Source organism: Haemaphysalis longicornis, unplaced genomic scaffold (assembly GCF_048455015.1).
Source record: "Haemaphysalis longicornis isolate Haplotype H1 unplaced genomic scaffold, Haemaphysalis longicornis Haplotype H1 scaffold_2, whole genome shotgun sequence".
Lineage (NCBI taxonomy): Eukaryota > Metazoa > Arthropoda > Arachnida > Ixodida > Ixodidae > Haemaphysalis > Haemaphysalis longicornis.
The window spans coordinates 68,078,101-68,097,598 of NW_027526295.1; the positions used below are offsets into that span (position 1 = coordinate 68,078,101).

At 45.5% G+C, this 19,498-nt stretch overlaps 1 long non-coding RNA gene across 1 annotated transcript; it reads left to right on the forward strand.

Annotated features, from left to right (window-relative positions):
• Positions 1-7,868: 7,868 nt before the first annotated feature.
• Positions 7,869-9,492, forward strand: LOC144167166 (uncharacterized). The gene is made up of 4 exons (XR_013321869.1): positions 7,869-7,993; positions 8,915-9,044; positions 9,124-9,338; positions 9,408-9,492. It is a non-coding gene; the product is annotated as an uncharacterized LOC144167166 (long non-coding RNA).
• The last annotated feature ends 10,006 nt before the right edge of the window (positions 9,493-19,498 follow it).

Below are 19,498 nucleotides of genomic sequence, written 5' to 3' on the forward strand. Positions count from 1 at the left end.
ATTCGCAAACGTGAGACCCGGAACCATTACTCCTTTCCACATTCCTCTTACTACTTCATATTTGTTATACCCCCACAGAGCTCTATGCTTCATTATAGCTGCGTTTCGCTTTCCTTTAACCTTAAGTTGCTCCTCGTGAGTACTTAAGTAGCTATCCCCTTCGTTTATCCACACTCCCAAATATTTATATTCCTTGACTCTAGGTAATTTGCCTTGCTGGATAGACACTACGTCGGTGGTAGCGTCATTGAAAACCATTATTCCTGATTTTTCTGCACCGAAATTTAACCCGAGGTCAGTGGCTTCCTGGCCGCAAATATTTATTAGCCGCTGCATATCGGTTTGGTTATCAGCTAAAAGAACAATGTCGTCTGCGTATAACATTCCCGGAATATGCTGTTGTACCACTTCGCCTTGCAGCATATGGGTTAGGCTAAACCCTACTTGACTTTCTTCCAGTTTCTTTTCTAAACCTGCCATGTAAAGCATGAACAGTATTGGGCTCAAAGGGCATCCCTGTTTCAGTCCCCGATGGATGTTGACCTGCCGGGCGTATTTCTGTCCTTCCCAAGTAAGGTACACTCTATTGTCTTTATAGATTGCTATAAGGAACTGTACTAACTCGTCATCTAATCCCTGGAGTTTCAACATTCTCCACAGCCGTTCTCTGTTTACGTTGTCATATGCCCCTTTAATGTCCAAGAACGTAATCCATAGTGGTCTATTCTGTGCTTTCGCAATTTCAATGCATTGCGTTATCACGAACAGATTGTCATCCAGTCGCCTGTCTTGTCTAAATCCATTCTGCAGTTCCCCAAGTATTTCATTTTCTTCCATCCATGCTTGAATTTCTGATTTTATCGCCTGCATTACGAATCTATACACCACTGACGTTACTGTGAGTGGTCTGTATGACTCAATACTGGCTTTGTCTCCTCTGCCTTTATATATTAAATTCATCCTACTTTCTAACCAGTCCTCTGGTACTTGTTTGGTTTCTATTACCTTATCTATTGCCCTCATAAACGATTCCTTACTTTTAGGTCCAAGTAGGTTTATCAGTTGCATTGGTATTCCGTCCGGGCCCACTGCTGTCTGGGGGGAAACCTTTTGCTCTGCTTTTTTCCAATCAAGGTTGCTCAAACTTATTTCCCTTTCCGCAGTCTTTTGTGGCGCTGATGTTATCGGTGCAGGTTTCCCTACCACTATTATCCTTAACTTCTCACTAATCACTCGATGAATATGCGCCAACGCGTGCTCTCCTTCTAAATGTTCCCCCTCCTCATCAATCAGGAATTTTTGATGGTTATCGTTTTTTGAGCTTAGTGATTTTACATGGTTCCAAAACTTCTTGGATGCGCTTTTGTCCTTCTTCCGTATTTCTGCCATCCATTGTTCGCTTTTCTGCTTGATCTTCGCTTGCACCATTTTCTGCACTTCTAGTTTTTTCCCACGGTAGACATCCCACTTTTCCTTCACTACCTCCGGTTCCATACTAGTTCTTTTTGCTTCTCTATGTTCTCTCGACGCCTTCCTTCGCTGGTCGATAGCCTCTTTTATTTCCTTATTCCACCAGCTTCTCGGCTTTCTCTTCCCTTTCCATCGGTTTCGTTCCTTTTCTTCATTAATCTTACCCTTTATGAACGCAATTATTTCATCGTAATCCCAATTTTTGCCTGGGTATTTATTGATTTCATCTTCCAATCTATCAGCGATGATCTTTAACTGCTCATTATTCAAATTATTTCCTCCTATTGTACCTATTTCTGCATTTGTCCGGGTTGCGCCTCCAAAGTGCAAGCTAAACCGCTTGTGGTCGCTTCCTAAGCTGTCTGTTCCATTTTCATCTATCCTCATTTCCCGCAGCCTTCCGTATACTGTCTCAGATACTAAACCGTAGTCTATGCTGGACTGCCTGTTACCGCTTTCCCACGTTATTTGTCCGTCACACTTGCTTTCCGTGTTTACTATTACAAGCCGGTTTTCCTGGCATTGATCTATCACTAGAGAACCGTTGTGGTCTGTGTATCCATCCAAACCTTCTATATGGGCATTCATATCTCCAACTATGATTATTTCGCCCGAATCTTTGAACTCGTTTACATCTCTTCTCAAACAGTTTACCATTTCCTCATTTCCTTCCTTAGCACTACTTCCGGTCCACAGATACACCACTCCTAACCATGTATTTTTCCCCTCTATGGTGCCTCTAACCCATAGATGCTCTTTACAACTTTCATGCACTCTCTGCCAGTCGGTCCCTTGTTTAATGAGCATGCCAACACCTCCCCCTTTCTTCATTCCTGTGGTCCTGTTGCAACCTTCCCAGACATAATTGTCTATGATAGGTGGGGCTTCTAGGTCCCGGAGGTGAGTCTCGGCTAAAGCGTACACGTCTATTCCTTCCCGTTCAAGTTCCTTTTGAATTTCCACCCACTTATCTGGCTTTCTGCCTCCCTGCATATTTATGTAGCTGATTAAATATTTATTGCATTTGTTTTTCCCTCTCCGCTTACGGGGTCTGTAAGCAACGTTTCCCACAGGCACGCTTTCTTGCATTGCAGCAATGTTTCCAAATGTTGGCCAACATTGGATACATTCATGCAACGTTTCAACGTTGCCCTTTACACGCTTTTTTCGTGTTGCAGCAATGTTGCCAAATGTTGGCAAATGTCATATTTGTGATGTTAAACGATTGTATGGGGAGTTACATAAGCTGCCTAAAAATTCAAATGATCCCGTACAGCAGACTTTAATGTTTGCGATGTAGTACATGTAACATCGGAAGTGTGGTTAAATGTGATGCACAGTTTCTACAATGCCCACGAAAAATCCAGAAACAACATTGCCTGTGTGCATGTTTATCTAGGTTTCCGCAATATTGAGGAATGTTGAATGTATAGCAGCTGTCCATTTATTTATTTGTGAACACCACACTAACCCATGTTTTGGAGGGATTACGTCGCCTATAAAATTTCAAATGGTTATGCACAACGGACGCCTTAGCCGCAGTTCACTAGCTGTACCATCGCCTCCTGTACTTTACTGTACTTTAGCTGCGTAGAATACGGCATTTACACACACACGCAAGCACGACGCACGTACATAAATGAAATCCCCATCGTCAGCCTGTCCACCGCAGGACGAGGGCCTCTCCCAGTACGGGAAGTTTTCGCCGAATGCTACACCAAAGGGGCCAATCTTGTTCTCGTGAATGGATGCCGTTTTCTTAGGCATCGCCTATTTGGTGTCCTCTCTGATATCCGCTGATGATATACCACAGGACCTGGTAGCACCCCAGACCGGGAAATATAACGGAACAAAGGGCGGCACCTGTACTGGATTTGAAGTTATTCAGAGGCAGACAGCAGGGCACCCTACATCGATGTGTGATCATTTAGAGACACAGCTCTCGAAAAACTGCAGAAATGCATGTGGAGGAGTGTCACGCTGAGCGTGTAGATCCCCCATGAAATCTAAAAGGAACCGTGAGCCTTTGAACGTTTCTCAAAAGGAAAGAAACGCGTGGTGCCGGTTCGATGGATGGCGCAACCAAACTCGGCGACAGATCTGTTTATTTTAGTCCCTCATTTGTTGGATTATCACACAATATTTCTACATGTAGAGTGGATACAGCCTAGAATAAAATAATACCGCCATTCCACGCATCGTGAGTTCCATTAAAGCCAGGTGCTGCACCGTTCTAAGACGGTCATTTTTTTTTTCAAAATGGCCGCCAGCTGCCACATAAATGAAATTCGTTTTTACTTCATTTTTTTTAGTAAGCGGGTAAATCTCATCGCCGTTCTTGGTGTTAATCAAAATATACCACAAATATGGGACCTTCGATTGAAGATTGACCGCGAACAAAAGATTGTTTTGTTCAGGAAAAACTTGCAAAAGCGCTCATTTATTGCTCTATCATTCTGTATAATTAAAATACACAAACAGGCTTCGTTTACGTTGGAGAACAGAATTTTAACAGGTCAGGCAGGCAGATTCCTGATCATAGCCAATACTCTTTCTAGCCTCACTAAGTTATTGGTGTCGTGCATGAGCCCGCGTCATCCGCAATGATCGTGTTGGCGGCGGCATTCCTTTGTGTCGGGCGCATGGGCCCGCGGCGATTTCGTCCACGTGGAAGAAATCGAACCTCTGTTGTTCATGCAGGCGTAATTATTATAATCATAATTACGTCCTACAAATATAAATGTCCGTATTCTACCTGTTTCCTCCTAGTTTTACGAAATAGAAAGCTCAGTTTAAGCCAATCTTTGCAGCGCGTTACTTGTTTTCACCAATAAACAATAATGAAAAGTTTGCATTCCCCCTCGTCTCCGACTTGTCGCTTACCCCTACTTCATTTATATGTCCCATTTGCACTTCAGCCTTCGTAATATCGCTCAAAAACAGTCACTTTCAAAGGCAATCATGAATTCTGTACTCGTCGTGCTGTAGTCGCACTTTTCTTGTAGAGTTCCTAAACAAGTGTGTGCTTTTTCTACGGTGAGGTGCCCACAATAATTTGAAGATGTGACTCAACAACTAGGCACCTTATTTCTATACCCGGTTTTTTTTTTGTCATTCACTTTTTCTAAAGGTATATACGCGTACGACATATACGCGCAAAAATTTCTTGGCGGCGGGCATCTGGCACATGAATTTCTTGAGGACAGATTGGACTTACAATAACTGTAAGTGGTCGCTTTTGTTAGCTATGGACGCATTTCCGTGAAGTCCAGTCCTCGTGAAATTTATGAACGTGTGCGATGAAGCATCGCTATGCCACACCGGCCTAGATGAAAGCCAATCAAGTTAAATAGGTGCGACAGTCACGCTCTGCAAAATCACTACCTCCAGTGTAAATCAACTTATATCCGTGTAAATGTCACCCAAATAATAGAATTTCACTGATGTACGACACCAAATTTGCCATTCTGCGAATGCGCTCTTGGAACATCCGTGCGGTGTACCAGTCAGGGCTCAACGGTTCGCACCAGCCGCAGGCCGTGTCGCTCATGCAATTGGTATACCGATTGTCTCATCTTAGTGCGATTTAGTTACTTTAGGAACCCACCACGGTGGCTGTTGTGCTGCTGAGCCCAAGGATAGAGCCCAATGACGCGGGTTCGATTCCAGGCCGCGGCAGCCGCTTTTTTTGCGGGTGTGGAGGCGAGAAGCGAAAATGCCTGTGTTCGAGCGTCGGCGCGTGAAACCTCATAATAAGCCAAACCAGATATTTTAGGGCGATTTTAACACATCATTAAACTTAAAGAGGAAAACACAGCTGCTGCGCATCGATAAAGCCGCGCGCAGCTTTCACCCTCGACTGTGCGCGCTGTCACGCATGGCCAGCTATCGGGCTGTTTTCGTGAGTATTTTACAAATGCCAGTCGGGTGCGTTTTTGTCCACGTGCATGCCGCATATATCCAGGGAACTGACCGAATACAGCGCCTGCTAATTAACCCAACGCGCGCATCATACCCAGCTTTCTCGCTTAAAATTCCAACCTCTCAGGAACCCTATAGCAAAACCACTTTAGGAAAGTGATATTTGGCATAAAGCCAGAAGTCCACGTGAAGATGAAAACACTTAAAGTACTTTCCAGGTTTCTGAATATTTTTTTGTGTAATTCGCTGTCAAATCTTACTTCCCATGCATTTCTATAGTTTCCATGGCTCAGGAACCTAGTCGCGCAACGTGCGCGACTTGAAACTGTGCACCAAGCAAGCATTCACCCCAAATATTAGCTGTGCAAAAGAACTTTTCATTTCGCTAAAAAATTGCAGAGTAATCACTGTTGAAAGTACTGCCATGAGCGGGAAAGCTCACATGAAACGGACGGCGCAGCATTCCGACGTCAGTGCATACGAATGAGAACTTGGGTTTCATTGCCGTGTGTTATTTCGCACTCATTATTTGCTGAATAAATAAATAAACTGGAATTACAACAAGAAAATAACTTTTTATGCCGTCATCAAATAGTATCGAGTTTACTCTGCTACGACTTAGCTTCCTCTACGTTCCTATAGCCGCTCACTTCACCATGTACATCCCAAATTTAACGCGGCCTCTTTACCACGCATGTTCTTTTGGGGAACGTGTATTATATGGAAAGACAAACTGACCGGGTATACTCCGTGTTTTTCATTCGACGTGTTGGCCGTATCTTTAAGAAGCTCGCACAGATACACCTTAATACAGCTTTTTTTCATACCTGCCTGAAAACAGCACCCACAAATGGCTTCCCAACTTTCCTTTCCTATTGTTGAAACATTGCACGCCTTTCTTAGGTAGTAGATTACGGCTGTATTATAAAAAGGTAATCGTGAATCGACAAGGGAAACTTTCAGTTCCATTTTGCTAAGTTTTCGCAAGCATCTCGCACTGTTAACTTTCTGCCTTAAAGGAGTAATGACACCAAATTTTTACTTCATGTTTTTATTGAAATGGCGACCTTCGGAAGCTTATTTAGGGCCCCTTTAAATCATGCGTGGCCGGGTTTTTATGTTCCACCTGTATATCCTGAGACAAAAATAATCTAGATAGAAGGCTCAAACATTTCCTTGTTGCTGGATCCTCATAATTGCTCGAAAAAATTAATTTACTGGAGAAAATTTACATGAAAGCTTCTGTGCATCTGTGACGTGGGAGTGCGAGCCATACATGTCGCCAGCTAATTACAATCGTATGTGTTTTCCCTTCATGTTGCCGCAGTAATTACAGTTGATTCATGAAATGGATTCAAACCCAAAGTTCATGTTCTTTAAATTGCCCCCCTTCATGTGAAATTTAGTCATTTTATAGCCCCTCTGATCAGCGAACGTTCCAACTAGTCCACACCTTGCACCCTTGTTTGAAATAAACAACATGAAGTGGGATGTTTTATATTTCAACTTCCCCAAAGACATTTCACCTACCTCGAGCGCCAAAGTCTGAGCACCATCATATTGTAACATATATGAAACAATAAAACAAAACAAAACCTAACCCTGGTGTGATACCCATTTTCCAGCCGATACTGCCTGTACGAAAGCTCATTGTCCTATTTCAAGGATCTTTTGTCATTATACAAACGGACCTTCCAAGTAACCTGAAAACTAACTTCCCCATTTTCGCTTTTGTTCCCTTCCATTAGCATTGCACATATAACTTCAGATTTTTCCTGGTGTAATTTTTATTCGTAAGAGGCTCCAATGCATCGAACACTTGTTGTCGCGTTCTGCTTGGCGCGAAACGAAATACAGAGCGCCAGGCGTTCTCAGAATGCGGGGTGCAGGGAGGCACGCCGTCTCGCGCGTTCCTTTCTTCCTACATGCCTTATTTTTTGTTTTCGTCGTCGCCCCGTCCCTTCTAGAGTGTGTCGTAGTTTTAGCAGCGGAGCGCGAAGTTGGGGATGGCCGAAAAAAAAAAAAAAAACGAAAAGAAACGGCTTTTGTCCATGGCCAACGTTCTACCCTCCTCTCACACGCGCACACGTGTGCGCCGCTCGCAGAGCGATCCCCTCCTGCTCCTCTGCGCTTGGCAGCTTTTTTTTTTTTTTTTCTTTATTGCCTGCTTGGCGACAACACAACACGCACTGTTCAGTACACAAATTACTAGCTCCAGCCACCAATCGGCTGAAGGGATTGGCTTAAAACATCTTAAATTGCGCTAGAACATCCAGAATGGGTAACCACTCAGGCTCTTCCGGCATCACTCGATAAACTTCTCTTATATAAGCAACGCTTTCAATGAAGTACTCTCGCACTGTGCGAGCATCCTCTTCGGCATTTTGAACCGCCATGCGAGTTTTCCACATAGAATGCAGCCGTGGCTGCCGTGCGTTGGGTTGGAGAGAGTGAACGAAAAGCGCGCGCTTTTGCAGAAACGAGCAGCCATATTGACAATCAAGCGGAATGGAGAAGGGGCCAATACGAAATTTTGTTGTGTGGCCGCACGTTACGGCGAATATTTGTGAGCTGGAAAGTTCATAGCAACCGACCAGTGAAGGTAAGCGCTCGTTTTTCTTAGCTCGCCTCGTTCTTTCGAACGCAGTTTACTTCGTAAAAGAGCGGGAACAAGATTGCCCTCCCGTTTCTAGCTTCTAAGCATATGCTTCTTGCTTTTGTGAATGCGTACTGTTGTAAAAGGTGGAACATGTATTCAGCGCTTAAATTTTATGGAAAGAATATAATGCGAAATGAGGTGGGCGCTCAGAAGTAGATTTTTTGTTATGATGCTGAAATCGAGTGTAGGTTCTGCAAGAACCTTGATACGTACGATTGGCTTTTAATTTACTTCTCGCCACAGCTGCTCACGCGCGCGTGAAATAAAACTAATAAGTTTAACTTCGTTGTCATGATTAATTTCACGCGAGTTTCAGCGGCATGCTGTTCCAGAACACTATTTAGCGTTGCAGTTAGGCCATGTTATCAGCTGCTTATGCTAACCATCTTACGATGTAAAACAATGCCTTACGTCTTTGTAGTATTCACAAACTTTCCATGTGAAAAGCTGGTGTTCGTCGGATGCTTATAATTATAAAGAAAATGGCATACGCAAAAAAAATAAAACAGCTCAATGCCAGTTTTAAGCACATTTTTCGAGAGCAAACGGTAAATTTAAATTAGGCAACCAAGGAAATACATTGTTATAATTTGTGTAATGTTTCCATTTTTGACAATTGCCTGTTTTCTCATTTTTGTTCGTTGTGTTTTTATGTTTATGGGCACTGAGGCCATTATCTTCTTCTTTCAATTAATATTGCCGACGTGCCACGTCGTCATCAGTTGGTCGGCTTCTCTTGTTAATTGAAAATTCTCTGGTACGCTGTCTGAAGGCTTTTCGCTTAATTACTCAATGGCCTGTAAAGAAAGCTGTGAGGTATTTTATTTTATATAATTAAGTACCTTTGTCCTTTTTGTTTTCCAGGAATGCTTGAGAAACCCACTCATGCGATGTGTGTGTCATAAATTTAGTTGACACAGGCATTAGAAAAAGTTAAACAAGCAAGACAAAGTGTAAAGTGGAGAAGCCTGTTTTGCTATATTCCTTCCTAAAGGTAAGATTTTCCCCATTAGCTAAACTTCGCTTCACTTCAGTTTTCTGCACCACTTCTATATACTCTGTTTTGTTTTCAGAATGGCTTCAGATTTACCAGCACCACAAAACTGACACACGAATAAGCTCATCTGGAAGAAAACGTCATCCAAAGTGAGCTTTTGAGCACGCCATGTGTTACAGCAATGCCCTTTTGTTTGTTTTTCAGGAATGGCTGTAAACTCTCATCTGAACTACCAGTACAAGAAAATCGATGCGGCCATATTGTATACCAGAAGTCCTGGTGTTCTGAGAGGTGAGATATTGTCTATGCTGTAACAACTTTGTAACTCCTCCTAAACTACAGCTTTCGTTCATTTCGCAGAAGCGCTGCAGTAACAACCCTATGTTACTGGGTTCATGGCCGTCAAGTATGTCATCAAACAGACTTGTCAAGACAAAAGAACAAGAAAGCCAGGAAGGAGAAAAACGAAGGCATCGTCTGAAACAGCGGACTTGCGAAATTCAAGGCTTTAACAGTATACGTATTCGGCTCGATTGTTAATGGTAAAATAAAAAGCACATGCCCTTTCATCTTAAACAGTGTCAGTGTTGTTATTTACGCTAGCTGCCTGCATGTTCCTTGCTTTAAAATTCCGCCATTTCTTAGTTCGTTATTTTGCCGGACTGCCTTAATTGTGTGTGTTGATCAGTGTAGAGATCAAATGTATGAATATACAGGTCTAAAATGCCGGTTTATACCTTTCAGATGAGGTTTGAACTGCTCGCTTATCATGCCGTCAACAATCGTCTCTCTAGGAAAAAGTTAACTTAATATTTTTTTCATTGTTGCATGTATATCTGTAACAGTAAGTTACCTGTACATTGCTGCAATATTATTGCTTCGTAACAGAAACATTGCTTGAACGTCATATCAACAGTGCGCGTATGTGGCCCTCTTGAAAAAACATATCTATGAAGTCATGGTAACGTTGTAGGAAGCATCGCTCGGACATTAAAGCGGCGTTTTCTAAATGTTACCCGCACGTTGGAAAAATGTAGTTGGAAAGTTACCGCAAAATTGTAGCAATGTTATTGCAACTTCATAAAAACATTGCTTGAACGTTGAAGCAACATTGTATGCTAACTGCATGTTAAAAGCGTAGATGTAAAGTTGCTGCAAGATTGTAGCGATGTTATCACAACGTATGAATGGTACAGGGATATGCTTAATGTGGTATGCACGTTGCAAAAATGTAGGTGAAAAGTTGCTGCAACGTCATCAAAAAACGTCTCATAAACGTTGTTCAAATGTGTCCCGCAAGTGGCTGGAAGGTTGCTCCAATAGTTGATTGATTGATGATTCTGGGGTTTAACGCGCCGACGCAACGCAGGCGATGAGGCGCGCCGTAGTGGAGGGCTCCGGATTAATTTTGACCACCTGGGGATCTTTATCGTGCGCCGAAATCTCGTACACACGGGCGTTTTTGCTTTTCGCCTCCATCAGAAAAGCGGCCGCCGCGGCCGGGAATCGAACCCGCGACCTCGTGCTCAGCAGCGCAACGCCTGCTCCAATAGTGGAGCAACGTTGGCGAACGTCAGAAACAACGTTATCCAAACATTAGAACAACACCCTTCAAACGTTGCCCCCATGTTGGAGCAATGCTAATATCATGTTTCTGAGTAACATTGCACTAACGTTAAAAAAAGCGGACATTAGCCACGTTTTGGCAACGTTAAGGGGAAACGTTGCAAAAATGTTCGGGCAACATTCTGTGCTACCAGGGGTGCACTATTTCAGTTCCGCGTCGCCGACGGTCCGGTGAAGAGTCCACTGGAGACACGCGATAATTAACTGGTGAGGTTTGTTCGATTATAACGTAGGGGCCCAGGTAGCGGTGAAGGAACTTTTCGCAGAGTCGTGGAGTACGAACAGGGGTCCAAAGAAGAACTTCGTCTCCTTTGGAGAATTGAACGGAGCGGTGTGATGAGTCGTACCGGGCCTTCCGTTCTTGCTGGCTGGATTCGGTGCGGTCTCTGGCCACACGTCGACCACTGCCGCTGGATGAAAGGCGCACTGACGTGCGGCCTGCCGCGTGCCTCCAAAGCGGCGCGAGTGCGCCTAGAGCCAAATACTGCCACCGCGGCGCCACCGTTCCGGGACTGGTTGCGGCGAGCGCGGCCCGCGGGACGCCGGCTTTCGGGCCGCTTATTTCGAAGGGTGGGCTTATCATCGGTGTTCCATGCTCCACGTAAGGCATTTACCAGCACTGATGTTACGCCTGTTAAAAGACAAACACGATTAGCGGCGGCCGAGCTTCATTTGGTCAAGATGCAAGTTAAATTCCGTTCGCAGCAGCAGCATTACGCGTTGATAGTGTGCCTTCTGTCTCGCATTGCGGTGTCGTTGTGTCTTACATCGCCCGGCATGCTCTTGGTGACCTCACGCCCGGCAGAGATTTACGTTTTGTCTGCAAGCTGCGACTGCAGAGAATATATTAAAATTCCGGACAAACAGAAGCAATGTTTTTGTGACGGCGCTTGTTATTTATGAGTGCCACCACTTCTCAATGTTTAAGACATAACCAACGTTTTTGTAGGTTTTTCCTCGTGCACTAAATTCGTTTAATCTTATGGATCATATTAATTGATTACACGTTGTTTAGTTATGAAGTAATACTACTATCACAGCTATGTCGGCCTTTTTTTTATTTTGACAATATATATTATATATACAGTTGAATAAAAAGCGATTCCAGTTTCTACCTGATATTTTTACTTGTTCCCTGTAGCCTCGAAAAAAAATTAAGGAGAGCATATGGAATGTGTGGGTCGACAAAAAATAAAAAAAAAATTTGGCGAGCTCGGCAAGCTAAATTTTTGCCCGGACACAAAAGAAAAAACGAAATTGTACAGAAATTCCGAAAATTGCCTAGTAATGTGTAAGCATTCAAACACCGCTTTTCCATTTCACATTTTCTTCCTTTCTTTGCTATTTTAAACCAACAATCTACATCTTGAATATCATAATTATTAATAGTTCTAACTGCGTGAATTACGCATTTTTTTGCGCAGATACAAGGCATTACACATCTTGCATTACGTAGAGATTATGCTGGGGACTCAAAAAAAAGCTGACGTGATAACGTATGTAAAAAGTTTCCTACGCTACGAAAATTATTTCGAATTGAAGCGCAGTATGTTCACAGAGCAAAACTACCGCAACGTCGTTAGAGCGCGCTAATTTGAGAACATACTGGTGCTGCTCCAGGAACCCGGTCGTTAGCTTCAGGGATAAATGCATATGGGTTTGAATCGGTGATGAAATAACGGAGGAACTGTACCTAGCGCTATAGTTCTCATCGCAAAGTTTGAAAAATGCTTAGCAGCTGGGAGAGTGGACCGTACGCACTCTCTCTTGAACACAGCACGGTGCATTTATTTTTCTTTCTATACAACCTCTGTAATCAAGTTTTCAGTAGCGCGTTTAAAGTCATTGTCGTGCCTGCGAAAATGAAACAACCCATATCTCTATGCGCGGCAAGATATGATCGAGACAGTATAAAAGTATCAAAAGACACGCATAGCAGAATGTCTAGTCTTTTAAAATCCTTCTTGAACCATCCTATCGCGTGTCCTCGTTTTATGAGGTGCGCATTCCGCCCGGCAAACATGCTTTTGCAAAGTGTCTTTAAAGGGGCCCTAAATAGGCTGCCAAATGTTACGATTTTGCGTGCGCAGTCACTGGAGTACTATCCAAGGAACGTCATCCCGCAAAAATTGTTTAAATTCGTTAAGTATTAGCCGAGTTATCGCTCATTAAAAGGGACCGCCCATAAGGCCTGGGGCTGTCCTCCTCTAGTAGCTCCTCCGAAGCACTGTGGAAGCCGCGACGTCATCGACCCGGCGCAAGACCACCGAGAGAAACAGGGCAATCCATCACCCTCCTTGATGTACGTGCAGTCATTGGCTGCGCCAAGCCCTGCGCGCGCTTTTTTTTTTAGCACTCGACGCGCATGCTCCGCCCACCAGATTCCGGTTGCACGGTGAGCGCTGTCGCTGTGGTTCGCGTTCGCGGCGCCGCACTGGGCAGTGTCTCGTGCGTCATAGAGGCGCGTCAGAGCCGGAAAGAACTGCGTCAGAGCGCGCAAGTGTGGCGGCAAGGTATGGTTGGTGAGCCAGGAGAGAAAGTGAAATCTTTTTTCCGTGTTTGTGCGGCCCCTGCTTTACGCAGAGGTGTAATATTTGGTACACGTTGTCGTGAAGGGGTACTCTAGCGATTGCGCGATTGAAATGGCGACCTTCGGAAGCCTATTTAGGGCCCCTTTAAGGCAAGCTTTAATCCGTCACCGGCAAATATTCATCGCTCTCCCGTATGTCGACACCGCGTTTCCCGAGAAAAGGTGCCATTTTTGAAATTTCGGACGAACAAAGTCCCACCAAATACCTGCCGCCTGAACTGTAACTTACCAACTTGCGGCTTTAAACTGTGCAACGCGGTTTACGTGCTGTGTGTGAGACTTTTTCAGACAAAGCTAACCGGTGGTTATCATATTTTTGTTGAATATTATCTTTTTAAACAATGTTGTCGGATAAAAAGGCGGACAACACTGAGAATTCAGCGGTGGTAACACTGGTGGTGAACGCGACGACGCCATTAGAAAGGAAGCAGGTCGTAGCAACGCCGTTGTGGTTGCGCGTTTTCGCCCACGGCTTCGCGAGTCTGTTGCCCCACGACGCGTATGCAATGGACCCTATGCGAAATTGCTTGGTGATCTAGCAACACTGATGTAAACAAGACCGTCCGCCATATTGGTACGGGCGACGATCGCGAAGTCTCGCATTGTTTACTGTGGAAAAGTAGGTGACGGTAACGCGGTATGGCTCAAACTGGACTGCGTTTTTCGGGTCCCGACCACGGATTGTGGACGAAGGACTCGTCTGCGCTGCCGACTGTGTCTGAGGACTCACACCACTCGTGGTGCCGCGCCGAAGACCCATCCGAGCCCAGCGCAGCAGGCATGCCGCCTAGCCACCGAGCCGCATTGCTCGCCTTCATCGGTGCGGACAAACACGTGCGACTCGCAGTAAGTAAATCTTTGTTTTTTGCTTGACGCGAGTTAACCGGTATGAGCATTTGTACAGCACTTTGTTCACCGTTGTTTACCATGTAAATGCGTAGCGGGGACCCTGTTGCAGTAACCCTGAAAGAGGAAAGCGACAATCGCCAGACCGTACCGCTAGTGGGTGGATTAGGTATTTTCAAATGCTGTACATCGAATTTACGGGACGATTTTTGGCGAAGATGTTTACGGAAAGGTTGCGGCCGTTTTCCGTGACGGTCGTCCGCCCGTGCGTTTGCCGCAAAGCATTCGTGCTTTGCGGCGAAGTCAACTACAAAAGTGCACATGCGCCTTGAATTTTCGTTTTTGTGTGTGTTTTCATTATTTATTGCGCATGTCCTGCCGCAAAAATCTGTTTGTGCGTCTGGCTTGTCCTTTTTTGGCAGTGGGGTGGTTGTGGTAGCTTCTAAAGCGCATGTTTTGAGTGTGCCCGAACAGATAATACCGTAAAACCTCGTTAGCTCGAACTCACTGAACTAAAAATTTTTTTTTTAAATTCGATGGGTCATCGGTATAGCCAGAATGTTTACCTGTTTATCTGGAAAGGTTTTGGAAGTGAGTTCCAGATAATCATAATATTGCTTGCTTAAGTTATGACGAACACGAATATGCGGGTACTGGTATCATTACCCACGGTGAGGTTCTCTTGAAAGTACATTAACAAATCATGCAGCGATACTTGCACGCTCGAACTTGAAAAACAATTTTGACATCATTGCTGTTTGAGGTGTAGATTATTGCCCTTGCAACAGTGTTAAGCAAGACACCAAATCTGGTCATTTTGAGTCGAGATGTTCCTTGCGGCCACTGCTTTCTGCTCTGTCCCTGTAGCATAAACTGTAGCGGATTAGTCCTGTTCTTCCCTGAGTGCTATTTACTGTTACTCTCTCTGTTCTTGCAGGTTGGGCCTCATCCATGTGGTCAGCAGCTGCTTTCGCTCCCAGAGAAAAATTGACCGGCCCTATGTTGTGTGCCTCACCTCTGAGACGGACAGTGGGGCGATTGTGGAGGCAGCGTGCGAGTGCCCGGCGGGTTGCAGTGGAGCATGCAGTCACATCCTGGCAGCTGTACTCGTCCTCTTGCAAGCCCAAGGTTTTAAAGAGGCGCCACCGGAGCTTGCGTGCACAGCTGCCACAACAGTGGGGACGTCTGAGACAGCAGGGCATCAAGCCAGCGAGTGTCCAAGACATTGACTGGAGAAGCCCGCAAGAAAATGGCCCCTCCCTTCCCTTGCCAATGCGTCTGTTCGGCGCACGTCGAGTGCAGGAGCAATGCGAGCAGCAATAAAGTGTCTTGCAAGCGCTCGGGAGAAAACTTGGTAGCCTTTGGAATGGGTTTTTTGCCTCAGTTTTGCTGGCCTCACCCCCCCCCCCCCCACACACACACACAGTAACAGAAACGAGGACTGGCATGTCACCTGGAGGGTCACCTATGAGCTACCAGCTAGCATTCAAGCAACATCACGCCGTGGTCATCTCGCGAGCACGCAGAGGCTGGGCAATGTCGTGTTTACTAGACCGCTGCATGCAGGGGTGCGCGAATGCTGTTCCATTTATATCCACAGTTTGCTATATTGCACGCGCTATAAATCAGCGAAGTATTTTAATTTACTAGGATTTTCACTGTGGATACAAAAAAAGCAAAACCACTCAAGCTGATGCGCGGTGGACTGATGCAACTCGGGCCGTTTTTTTTTTTTTTTTTTTATGAAAACTTGAACATTTCCTCACCTACCTACATCAATGGCCACTATCATTACGCCGGAGGCATGCATGCAGTATGTGACAAACTAGAGGAGTGAGTGTGTATTTTAGTCGCAAAATATTCGACAGTAAATACATCGCGGCTGAAATGACAATGGGCAACAAGTTAACTTGACGTAAACAAACCTGTCAGCCCGGCAAATCGGGAACCAAGTGCAGAAACTCGAATTTTCCAACGTCAGATCATCATAAAACAGTGTACGCCACTTCCGCAACGACAGACGGTTAAATGCACCGAAAAGAAACTAACAACTTACTCCGATACCGTGCGCGCCCGCCACAGAGGAAATTTTCAACCGCGCCGTGACGGCGTAGTGCGGCAAGAAAAGTTTACAGCCCTAGGTAAGATAAAGGCTCGTGTAAGGGCTAAGCGGTACCATTTAACAATGAAATGAAGCGGGCGTAGAGCCACAGGGACGAGTGAAGAAATAAAGCCTAATTTTGACAACGTGTGGTACTGTTTCCCCGCTCGAGCGCCGCTGTCAGTCATAAATAGGTGACGCACGCTCAGGCTTCATTTATAATACAAAGGCTGAACCACGGAACTCCAACGCAGCTGTATTTTTCATCCGGACAGCGACTACGAAATCCCGCGCTTAGCGAACCAATGACAAATACTCGCTCCCAGCGCAACGCGCTCAGCGTGTCACAAAGGTTGCTCGCGCCGGCGTAGTTCGCGTCAGAAAGTTCGTTCAAGAGCGTGGAACTTCACGTGCCTTTTCTCCATCTGGACCGGTATTTCCTCGTTGCGTGCACTGCGGCACGCAGCAATGCTACGGCATTGTAGTCCATCAACAAGTGCGGTCAATGCCCGCCTTCTATGTTTTGCTACTTGGTTTCGGTTTCAAACGACCGTACCAAAATGGCGGACCTAGTTACCGGAGTCGACGTGAGATGGCGGGGCGCATTTTGCATAGGGTCTATTACGTGGACGGTAGCTACCCCATAGAAACTCTGTGCTCGCAGCCTTTTCGCTTCCTTTCTAATGGCGGCGCAGCGGGTGCACAGTGTTGCCAGAGTGGCTTGCTGCTTTTCCGCCAACGATTTGGCCATTTTGCAAAACGTCTATTGCCTATATCTCATTGAAGAATTATTTTAACTTCTGGCTGCTTCAGTCACGGCCGGGCGGTTGGATCGAGCGACAGAGTGGCAGACATACATACATACGGACAGACAGTTTTTGCAGTTGAGTAGCCCAGGACTGACAACATCTTTAAAACCCGTGCGCTGGCTGTCACTCAGCCGGCGCAAGCGCTCGCCTACGGGGACCGCCCCGCTCCGTCCCGAAACCAGTCCCTGAACGCTAGCGCCACGAGGGAGTCAAGCGGCGGCAAACGTAAACACCGCCACTCACGCCCTCGCCCGTTGAAATGCGGGCGACGCGGCAGGCCGCACCTTGCGTGCGCTCTCATCCAGCGGCCGTGCGTCGACAGTGAGCGATCCGTTGGGTCGGAGTGATTTCCCCACACCCCCCCTAGGGGGTGTGTAGACCCCCCTAGTTTTTCTGGACACCCCCCCTTGAATCCCCAAATTTCACTCTTGCCAGTCCTTGTATGGACCTTTTTCAGTATCGATCTGCGCATGCGCGGGCTGCCCGTCTTCTCTTCTTGGCCGTAGCCTCGGGCAAAATAAACAAAAGTGCGCCCCCCGAGCTTGCTGTTAGCGTTGCACGTATATATTTCCTTTTTTTCGACAGCTCGCGGCAAGTTCGTATGTGCACACAAAAAAAGGCTTTCAAAGGAAAGGGGCAAAGTGGTTTGAGGCTGCCCCACGCTGCGAGCGCATTGCTACCAGCCAGGGAGTAGCGAAAAGCGCTACGGAAGCTAATCCTGGCGTTTTAATAAATCGGGAGCGTACAACGTAACTGATTTATAAGTGATGCATAATTCGTGTACTACCTAAACATTGTTTCGAGAACTCAAATTTCGTCACTGGCCCTGGTAACAAGTTCGAAAATGTCCTTATACGTTGAAAAATGGCGAGAAATAAAAAAAAAACTGAATACGGACCTTTCATGTTAAAAAATGAATGTCTGCAAATTTGTTTTTTTCTTAGATTGAATAGAAAGCACCGCCTCTCAGGTATATATATATATATATATATATATATATATATATATATATATATATATATATATATATATATATATATATATATAAATATATATATATATATATATATATATATATATATATATATATATATATAGAAAATGAAAAACGTACGTCACGGGGATGAGCGTTTGGTTAACAGACGTCGATTATTTAACTAGTGGGACCCCCCCCCCCCCAGAGCCATTGAGACACCCCCCCCCCTTGATTCGATGCCTGGGGAAACCCCTGGTTGGGTGATCTGATCGTGAAAAGGCGAAATGGCAGGGATCGGAGCCGAGAAAAAGGCGGTGTCCAGAGCAAAAGAGAGGGGACGGCCGTAAACAAGAAAGAAGGGCGAGTAATCGGTGGTGCGCTGGACAGCTGAATTATATGCGAACGTCACGAAAGGTAGGATGATGTCCCAGTTGCGGTGGTCCGGGCTGACGTACATCGATATCATGTCGGACAGAGTGCGGTGGAAACGCTCAGTGAGCCCGTTCGTCTGGGGATGGTAACTACAGTCAAACCCGTCTATAGCGAACTGCAATATGCACCGCGATTAGTTCGATATATCCAATAGTTCGATATAGCCGAACCTGCTTATAACGAACTTATCGTGATGAGTTCGCAATCCACGGGAGCTCCCCCCCCCCCCCCCCTCACCAACTCCGCCTTCCACGTATGCAGAAACGAACACAGTACAGTAGCCATTACCATACCAAAATAATCCATTTATTAAGTGCGAATGCACTTCTTAAGCGACCCTGAATCACGCGTCCACCGCCGTCCGTCCATCCGCACCACATACCCACTTAGGGCGATTGGCCAAGAAGAGTTCCTAATTTCTTTAACACATACCCACTTAGGGCGATTGCCCAAGAAGAATTCTTTCGCATCACCCGTGCATTCCCACTTACTTGGCACATACCCACGTGGGGGATTGGCCAGGAATCGGGCGTGAGAAGGGCTAATGCACCCGCTTAAAGGAGTACTGACACGAAATTTCAAAGCTGAGATCCGCTCTAGCAATCAAGTACAACGACAACACAAATAGGTGTCTGTGCATGGCACATACCCACGTGGGGGATTGGCCAGGAATCGGGCGTGAGAAGGGCTAATGCACCCGCTTAAAGGAGTACTGACACGAAATTTCAAAGCTGAGATCCGCTCTAGCAATCAAGTACAAGGACAACACAAATAGGTGTCTGTGAATAAATGCATCTTTCTTTCTTTGTAGTTGTGTGTGTGTGTGTGATCTCTCTTTCGCGAACATTACCGACCCGCGCAAATTCAACTCGTGCATTCGCACTTACACACTCTCCCCCTCGGGGAAGTGCGAGGGAATTTTTGAAAGTAATAAAGCTACCTTCCGCCTTAACTGCCCACGTTGCAAAAAAAAAAAAAAAAAAAGCGGTGATTTTTGTTTTCACTTTCGTTTTGGCGGCTTCAACTAGCATAGTATTCTCTACACGAAACATTGTTTGCACCAGTTCGAGT